The following is a 10,402-nucleotide window of genomic DNA, read 5'->3' as shown; positions in this document are numbered from 1 at the left end:
TACATTTATCTGTTTAAACATATCCAAGAATTTGGATTGCTCGGCTTCAAGTTTCTCTTTCTTCATTTTACTCGGATAAGGAAGTGGTGGTTGATATGGTTTAACATAAGGTTTATCCTTAACTGTGTTATCTTCATTAACCTTTTCAACTACCGGTTCTTTTTCCTTATCTTGATCAGGTTGTGGTTCTTGTGTAGTAGGAATAGTTTCATCAGAAGTTACAGGTATTTCAGGTGGTTTAAGTGTTGTACCACTTCTTGTGGTAATAGCTTTAGCTGTTTCATTCCGGGGGTTAGCATTTGTATCGCTAGGTAGACTTCCCGGTTTTCTTTCACCTATTAACCTTGCTAGGTTACTTACTTCTTGTTCCAGATTTTGAATAGAAGCTTGTTGATTTCTAAATGCTTGAGCATTTTGTTCATTTGTTTGTTTTTGAGATGTGAAAAACTGCGTTTGAGTTTCAACTAGCTTCGTCATCATATCTTCTAAATTCGGCTTTTTATCATCGGTTTGTTGTGGTGGTTTGTTTTGAAAATTCGGTCTTTGCTGATTATAAGTATTATTGGATACTTGTTGATTGCTAGGACCTTGTTGGTTGTTGTAAGGAATATTTCGGTTATAATTCTGGTTTTGATTGTAAATCGGTCTTGGCGGTTGATAATTATTCTGATAATTATTTCCAGGCCTTTGGTTTATGTATGAAATATTCTCTCTTTGTTCCATTGTTAATTCAATACTGAGACAATCTTTTGTCAAATGTGGTCCTCCACACTGCTCACAACTAATTCGTATTGAGTGAATATCCTTAGTCATCTTTTCCATTCGTCTCTCGAAAGCATCTATCTTTGCCGAAATGGAATCTAAGTCATGGCTAGAATCGGCTCTAGCTGCTTTAGATGATCTAATGATATCTTTTTCTTGGTGCCACTCATGTGAGTGGGAAGCAGTGTTATCAATAATTTTGTAAGCATCAGTTTCGGTTTTCTTCATAATAGAACCACCAGCTGCTATATCTATGTCTTTTCTTGTAGTGATGTCGCATCCTCGGTAGAATATTTGTACTATTTGACAGGTGTCTAAACCATGTTGCGGACATCCTCTTAACAACTTTCCATATCTTGTCCACGCCTCATATAGAGTTTCATTTGGCTTCTGTGTGAACGTAACAATTTCTGCTTGAAGTCTTACGGCTTTAGATGCAGGAAAGAATTGTTTAAGAAATTTGTCAACTAAAACATCCCATGTATCGATCGCCCCTTCAGGTAACGATTCCAACCAATCTTTGGCTTCTCCCTTTAAAGTCCAGGGAAATAACATGAGATATATCTGTTCATCCTCCACTTCTCGGATTTTAAATAGTGTGCAGATCCTATTAAAGGTACGTAGATGTTCATTTGGATCTTCCTTCGGCGCACCACTAAATTGGCATTGATTAGTCACCATGTGTAAAATTTGTCCTTTGATTTCATAATCTGGCGCATTAATGTCTGGATGAGTAATTGCGTGACCTTGGCCAGTGCGTTTAGCTCTCATTCGGTCTTCCATACTTAAAGGTTCCAGATTCTCCATAATTGAATTTGTTGAATCGGTATCACTAGATGATTCTGATTTAATAGTTCGTTCCTCAACAATCTCTGTTTGAATGATTGGTGGTTCCGGAGGAAAGTTTAGTGGTTCAGGATCTACGAACCGTTCCTGAATATTTTCTGGATTCTCAATTGTGAGGTTTGTTTCAAAAACTGGATTATCGGAAATTTGAACTGAAGTACTTGGTCGACTGGATGACGATTCTAAAGAAAAATCAACGGCGGTTATATTTGTTAAACGATGTCTTGATCTAGTTACAGGTGGTGAACGTACAAAAGGTGGTGAACGTCTTGCTCGGTGCATTCACTGAATATCCTATTAGTTTTAAAAAGGAAAGAAAAATTATAATAAGTTATCCAATCAATAGACTTTTCTGATTTTGCCCACGTTTCGAATAGCCAAAAGATGCAGCAGAGGGGCAGGATTCGTTTGGTCTCAATATAATTGAGGACTGTTTGGCTTCAATAACCCGGTCCACGTACAAATCCAACTATTACTACGAACCAGAAAATTTTGATGTCTATCAATTTAACCACTTAAAATAAATTTTCGTAATTTTAAGAAATTTAGATAAGAAGTAGAATAAAAATCTATGTCCTAAAACTAGAATAGCGAGAAATAAGAGAGAAAAAGAGTTCGTCGAAAAAGAAAAAAAATATGGTTGAAAAATAAAAGGTGGCGGAAAAATAAAAGAAACTTATAAAAACTTAAAAATACTTAACTAACCTAACCTTATTACTACAACTAACTTAAAATTATAATCACAAATTGAAATTACTAATTGGAATGATAATTGATACATAGTAAAAGGTCTAAAAATATTAAAGCTTACAGGAAAAACTAAATCCCAAATGGAAATAACTTAAAAAGAAACTAAAACGTAAAAAGGCGTCGCAAAATTCTAAAGCATCTAAATCTTAGTCTAAAGAAAAAGCACTTAAGGAATTCTACGGCAAAGCCTAAAAATCTAGGAGTAAAAATAACTATAGCAAAAACTAAGTTTAAAATTAAATTTGAGCTAAAAATATAAATATTACGCTACAACGATTAAAAAGGGACAAAATATAAAAGTTATAAAAAGTGAAAAAAAAAATACAATTTTTATTAAAATATTATTTTTATATTAATAATATTAAAGTATTAAGTTTTAAATATAATAAAACTAATTAAAAGTAATTAATTAAACTAAAAACTTAATTAATAATAATAAATCAAATTAGGGTTTAATAATAATAAGATTATATTAACCGTAATAAATGCGAAATTAGGGTTTGGATGTGGCCCTGTCAGACCCCTCATGCGACTCGCATGGTTTAAGAGGGCGGGTCATGCGAGTCGCATGACTGAACTGAACCGGTTCAACTGGACAGGTTCAATTTGACAGGTCACGTATATTTAATATTTATTTATTTTTTTTCTGTTTTATATTTAAAATATAAATATATATATATAATTAAAATAAAACTTAATTTTTAAAACTAAAAATAAACTTAAAATACTTTATAATTTTGTAAAAATAAAAGAAAAACTTAAAAAAATATATTTAAAATATTTTTTTTTTCGATTTTAAAAGCTTTTTTTTTTTATATATATTTTTTTTTATTTTTAAACAAAAATATAAATTTTACAAAAACTAATTATAACTTAAAAATTAAAAATATGGCGTTTCGCTTCGGCGGGATCCCCGGCAGCGGCGCCAAAAATACTTGATGTCAAAGCAGAGGGGTATAAAATACTATTAAATTTTAGCAGAAAATACTATTAAATACGATACAATTTTACACAAGATATTTATTTATTTATAGAATGGATATACTTAAACCTTGCTACAACACTTATAGGCAGTGTACCTAATCGTACAGTAGTGTAGTTTTTAGTAAGTCCGGTTCGTTCCACAGGGAAATCTTTAAACAAAGCTCAACGCTATATTAGTTTACTTTTATAAAAATACAAATATATATATAAGTAATATTATTATTATAAAGGGGGGTTTTTACCGTTTAATGACCGGTTTGTCGATTTTAAAACTTTAGTCGCAGTTAAAACCTAATGTAAAATATAAAATACAAGACTTAAATTAAAGCGTAAAGTAAATAACGATAATGAAATTGCGAATAATAAAAATGCGATAAAATTAAATTGCGATAATTAAAAGTACGATAATTAAAAGTGCGATTAAATAACAATAAAAGTGCGATAATTAGAAGTGCAATTAAATATAAAATAAAGGAAATTAAATATGAAATAAAAGAATTATGCTTATTTAAACTTCCGTAATCATGATGTTTGACGTGTTGATTTTAGTTTTATGCCCATGGGTTAATTGTCCTTTGTCCCGGATTATTCAATATGTCCGTCTGGTTTTTGTCCATAACAGTCCATCAGTCATAAATATAAATTGCAAGTGTCCTTATCAAATTATTATTATACCCGAAGTTAAATATTCCAACTAATTGGGGATTCGAATTGTAACAAGGTTTTAATACTTTGTTTAATGAATACACCAGGTTATCGACTGCGTGTAAACCAAAGTTTTACTACTTTGTTAACAATTACACCAATTACCCTTGAATGTAATTTCACCCCTGTTTTGATTATTCTAGTGGCTATTAATCCATTCCCGTGTCCGGTTAAATGAACGATTATTCGTACATATAAATACCCCGCCCATCGTGTCCGATCGAGTGTATATGGTAATTTATAGGGACGCCCAATTGTAAATCTTTATATTAACATTAACAAACTTTCATTTAGTTAAACAAATATAAAGCCCATTAATAGCCCATAGTCTAGTTTCCACAAGTGTCGTTCTTTTGTCCAAACCCCAATTATGGTACAAAGCCTAATTACCCAATTTTAGTAATTAGCCCAACATCATGATTACTTCGTTTTAAATAAGCATAATAATAACTTAGCTACGAGACATTAATATAAAAAGGTTGAACATAACTTACAATGATTAAAAATAGCGTAGCGTTACACGGACAGAATTTCGACTTACACCCTTACAACATTCGCTAACATACCCTTATTATTAGAATTATAATTAAAATTAAAATATAAATTATAAATATAAATATATTTACGTATGAAGAGGAAGAGAAAAAAAATGATTAAAACTCGGCAGAAAACTGGCTTTTTATAGGACCTGACCAGCAATCTCACACCATGCGACTCGCATGGATTTGTGCTTCTGGCCATGCGAGTCGCATGGCCACCCTGGATCCAGCCAACTACTTTGTTTTCTTCTTGCCGACGTAATATAATAATAATAATATATATAATATATAATTATATATAATTATATATATTATATTATATTCTTGTGCATAGTAGACTAGATATTTTTGGTCCGTTGCGTCGGGCGTTTCTTCTTGGCTCAGGTCCCGGTTCCGGATTTTCGGACGTCCTCGCGTATTATTTTAAATCGCGTACTTTGCGTCTTGTAACTTGTACTCTTGTCATTTTGAGACGTTCCTCATCAATATTTTGAACCTTTTTAATTGTATCTTGTACTTTTTAGCTCTTTGGACCTTTTTGTCTTCAATTTGTCGAATCTGCCTTTTGTCTTCACCTTTTATTATTTAAACGAATATCTCTTGTAAATAGAACAATTGCAACTAAAAGCTTGTCTTTCTTGAGGAATAATGCTATGAAATATATGTTCGTTTTTAGCATTATCAGTACCTAAGATGCTTAAGGCATACCATAAATACCTTACATGTTCTTTGGTTTAATTCATCAATTCGAGCTATTTGCATTAGCATTCATCGTACTCGATTTTAATAATAATATATTTTGGATATGCATTATAAACTTTCGAGTCATAGATCGGAATATTGTAGAACATTTGAAAGAAAATATGGTTTGAATACGGTTACTCGGTGTTATGATAATTATTGGGAACATAGTTTGGGGCTCAAAATGCGTTTGTACACAGACGTCATAGAGCACGAATATTATTATTTTCATAGCTATATGAAATCCTACAGGTTGGTGTGTCATATTTTCACGAAAAAATACTCGAGCTCACTAGCCTTTAGACTTACGTATACTATATGCATATCTTAGGTCATCCAAGGAAAAGTGATCCAAAGGAGGACTCTCTTCGACTAATAAAGTAAAGTGAGACCGTTGATATAACATTCGACATTGTTGAAAGAGAAATATCTATCAAAGGATGATAGTTTTGCGTTCTGTAGTAATGCAAATGGGAACTTCGGATATTGGTTGTAAGATATGGCAAGTCGTTTAATGGATATGCGAGCTTTAATGTTGAAATGGTCAAATGCCCTTATTGAGATACAAGTAAAGTGTTTTGAATGACTTTCGAGGAAAAATAAGAGGAAGCACGTCGATTGATTCTCAAGGATTCCAACCCACTGCTTTTGGCTCTATGACAACGGAATGTAGTATGGGAAATGGACTGTTGGTGCTACCTTAGCAACACTGCTTATGATTCTTATTAGTTCACAGTAATTGAACTATGAACACCGGACTCTCACTTAAACAATAGATATGAATTATTAGTGCAGAAATTGAGAGAATACGATAAATGAATAGAAGACTAATGATATTGATCGTAAAAAGTACATCTTCAAACTAAAATATACGTCCTTATTTATACAGATAAACACCAAATCTAGAGATTTGGTTTCCAAAACTACTTCGCTATAAATAAGGAAAAGATAAATCAAAAACCAAACAAATTAGCTATTAATTCAAAAGTCAATTCTGGAGATAAAACTGAATCTTCAAATCATATCTTCTTAAACTTTAAGTATATCTCCAGAATAATCTTTAGCTTTGCCTCCAAGAAAACTTCAACCGTTGACTTCAGCAAATTTCAGAGCCTGCAACTTCAGACTCTAAATCTCCAGATTCTAGCATGCTTTTGACTCATCAGATTTTCATTTTCCCTATAATCTCCCCCTATCTGATGATGTCAAAACAACCTGTACACCTAATTAACCACCTTAGCATACTCCTTTTCAATAAGCTTACACTTGCTCTTCATGTGAGGAATTTTCTTCAACATATTCAGCTTGTTATGCAAGTGTTTCAACAATTGCACCCTAAAAGGAAATGTTTGCTCTGTTTCACACCTGGACAAAAGATTAATCAACATATCAATGCTTGCCTCTTCAAACTGATCACATCTAATCAACATCTTTTGATTTTCAGAAGTATTTATCATCAAGCCATCCAAGTATTCAACATAGTTGTCATCAACAAACTCCAAATGCTCAGGAACAGCATATCTTTCAACATGTCCCTTAACTCTTCTCTTCTTCATTTCCAGGTTAAAAGTTTCACAAAACACTTCATATTCTTTAACACTAATGAATCCCTCTTCAAATACCACGTGAACCAACATGCACACTCTCTTTAACACTTCATTCACAATAACTTGATCCCCTGCATACTCCTTGATACAAACAGCGATGCCTCTCCATTCACAAAAACCTAAACGAACAATTTGATTCATTTTTACTCTTAACCTTCTGTCTGGCAAATGTGCCATTGTTAACAGCAAAATCACACCTTCAAACTCAGATTTTTCAACTTCAACTTTCAAAACATCACCATCATATCTTCTGAATCTGAATCTCTTGTTCATCTGGACTCTGAGATCAGCATCTCCTCTTTGAGTAGCAGCAACCACAACATTACTAGAATTACCCTGCTTGTCACCAGTACCCTTATCAATAACATTCTCCCCCTCAATTTGTTGCTCCCCCTCAATGTGAGTCCTCTTAGATTGCTTCCCCTCAACACTTGCAATACCTGCATCTGCAGTACCTGCATCATCCGACCTCTTTCTTTTCTCCCCCTTTTTGACATCATCTAAAGGCAGAGAAGAGATGAACTTCCAAATTTCAGTCTCTTGATGCTTGAGAGAACAAATATCGGATGCAAAGCCAGTAAAACATTGTCTCAGTTCATCAACACCAACAATTCTTTTCTCCAGCTCAGCTGTCATAACCCGTCCTTAACCATAAGAACGCGTTAGATAACGTATGATTTCATTGCGAGGTATTGACCTCTATATGAGACATTTTTGAAAGAAAACTGCATATATTATACATTACAAACCATAACCATTATTTTTGTTACAAGCTTAAGACAATAAAAAGAAGATTAACGTTTAGCGATAATCTTCGACTTACAAACTTTACAAATGATGACAACAACACGGTTTCTAGCATATTTTACAATACAACATCTCGGATATGCAGTTTTATTTTTGACACAAACATGCGTACGCAAGATCCTGGTTAGATCCAACATGATGCAGCGGAAGCTTTAGAAATCACCTGAGAATAGACATGTTTTAAAAGGTCAACATAAAGTTGGTGAGATATAGGTTTAATGCCGGCAGCAATATATATATAGACCACAAGATTTCGTATATAAACAGTTTAATAAAAGTATTCTAAGTGGTTGAGCACTTGGTAACCATACTTAACATTTTCACGTCGCATATTCCCTTTAATATGAAATCTTACTACACCGTACCAAGTGTAGTCACAAAACGAAGTACTGTGCAACCGTTGAATACTGGTCGTCCAGTCCGGTTGGGGTTGTCAGGCCCGATAGATCTATCAACAGGATTCGCGTTTACAATACCGCTGTAAATATTAGTTACCAAGCTACAGGGAAGTATGCCAGTGGTACAACTCAACGTAGAACATATTTTTCAGTTACTTGTGTCCATATCGTAAAACATAAAATACATGTATTCTCATCCCGAAATATTTAGAGTTTAAAAGTGGGACTATATACTCACTCTTGTCTTGATGATATATATATTTTGACCCGGTCTTCCGGTTGATATTACGAACCTATCCATATATAATATATCAATATGTTTTCATTTTAAAACAAACGTTATATATATATATACTTGTTATACTTTTAATACTTAGAATAATTCCTTAGTCCGTAGTTAGCATTTCTTTGTTAGTAACTCAATTTTAATGGTTCATTTTTAGATGTTTAATATACCCGCAATGAAATAAACCAAACCCCCAACGAAATAAATAAAACCCCAACGTATATGAATTGGTCGAGATTAATCTTGACCCACGGTACCGGTGTTGTCAAATGACGTGTTGCGTACATAAAGTACCGGTGTTGTCAAATGACGTGTTGCGTACAATCATGGGATCTTATGATTAATCTTCTCGTGTTGTTTACGGGTGATCCTGAACCATATAAAATTGAATTATAAGTACATATATATAAAATATCATGTTATCTTATAAAGATGTGATTTTATGTAAATTTTTCCAATGAATCCCGAAGTCAATTAAGTCTTGGATAACCAATTTTGTTTCGGTCATAGTTTCTTCGTTACAACTCCGTTTTCGTTGATTCAACTTGCCATCTCCTTGGATCGAGTTCTTCTTTAAGACTATGAACTGTAAATACCTTGGTTTGTATTCAAAATCATACGGCATAGGTGAAAGTTTAGTGAAACATAAGAAGTTAAACATTTTTGTTACAACAAAATCATTTAATGACCATTTTTCCAAAAATACTTATACTTTGAAAAACCAAGTTTTACCTTGTTAAATTAACATATAAATAAGTTATGTTACATGTCTTGAAGTATTTTAAAAGTTAAGTTAGAAGGATCTATTTAGTTTGCAAACAAGTTTGAAAACATTCAAACTATGTTCTTGTTGTTAAACTTTTGTACCACAAAATAAGATAGCTATATATATATGAATTGAATAAGGTTATGAACATAGATTCTACCTCAAGTTCCTTGGATAAGTTTGCTGTAAAAGAGGAGTAAGAAGCTAGAATCAAAAGGGTGATAGAAGTGGATGAAAGATTGGAAGTAAGTTGGTGTTCTTGGAAGGTTTTCTTGAAGTGTTGTTGTAAGAGTTTTCTTATGGTATTTTAGTATGGTTTTTATGGCTAGATCTTCTTGATAAGTTGCTGAATGATTATGGAGGTTAAGAGTGAAGAGAGAGTGTGTGTTTATCTTAAGAAATTTGGAGTTAAAATGAAAGAGAATGATGATACATATATAGGAAAAAAAACGTGGCCATGGGGGGGTATCAAGACAAAATTCAAGCTATCATTTTATGTATCTAGTCTTAATTGCTTCCAAGTTCAATTACCTAGCTATAAGGGCAGTAACAAGAGTAGGTTTGGTGGTGATTTGATGTGTATTTACTATTAGTAAATACGTATAGAAGCTAGGTATGATACGAGTATAAATACTCTAGGTATACGTATAGAAATTTTGTGAAAAATGGAATGAGGGTTCAAATATAGCTATCTTTTGTGAATACACTTATATGGTTTTATGTATTTAAGTCTTTAAAAGTGATTAAATACATTACTTATACAATATATGTATAAACATTATAAGTCTTAAGTATTTATGTCAATTAACGTTACGTATTGTTATCATTTTGAAAACTTAAGTTAGTAGTTTCAAAATATACTTATAACTTGTTGTTATTAATACAAAATGAGATATTAAAACATTCTTTAATCATGTTAAATATGTATATATACATATATATACACAAACGTATAATTATCATATATTGTATAGTTCGTGATATCATCGGTCAAACTAGACAGTCAAACGTTGTGTAAAACTCTTTTCGGAAATATAAGTCTCGACAATTTGGATTGCTTATCATGTTGGAAAGGTTTAATTTATGTAAATATTAATCTTATAAGTATAGAATGATCGAAAAAGTGCGGGTCGTTACATTACCTCCCCGTTAAATAAATTTCGTCCCGAAATTTTAAAATTGTACCTATTTTGCGTCATCGAGAAACAAGT

Source organism: Rutidosis leptorrhynchoides, chromosome 6 (assembly GCF_046630445.1).
Source record: "Rutidosis leptorrhynchoides isolate AG116_Rl617_1_P2 chromosome 6, CSIRO_AGI_Rlap_v1, whole genome shotgun sequence".
Classification (NCBI taxonomy): domain Eukaryota; kingdom Viridiplantae; phylum Streptophyta; class Magnoliopsida; order Asterales; family Asteraceae; genus Rutidosis; species Rutidosis leptorrhynchoides.
Note: the sequence above shows the minus strand (reverse complement) of the source record.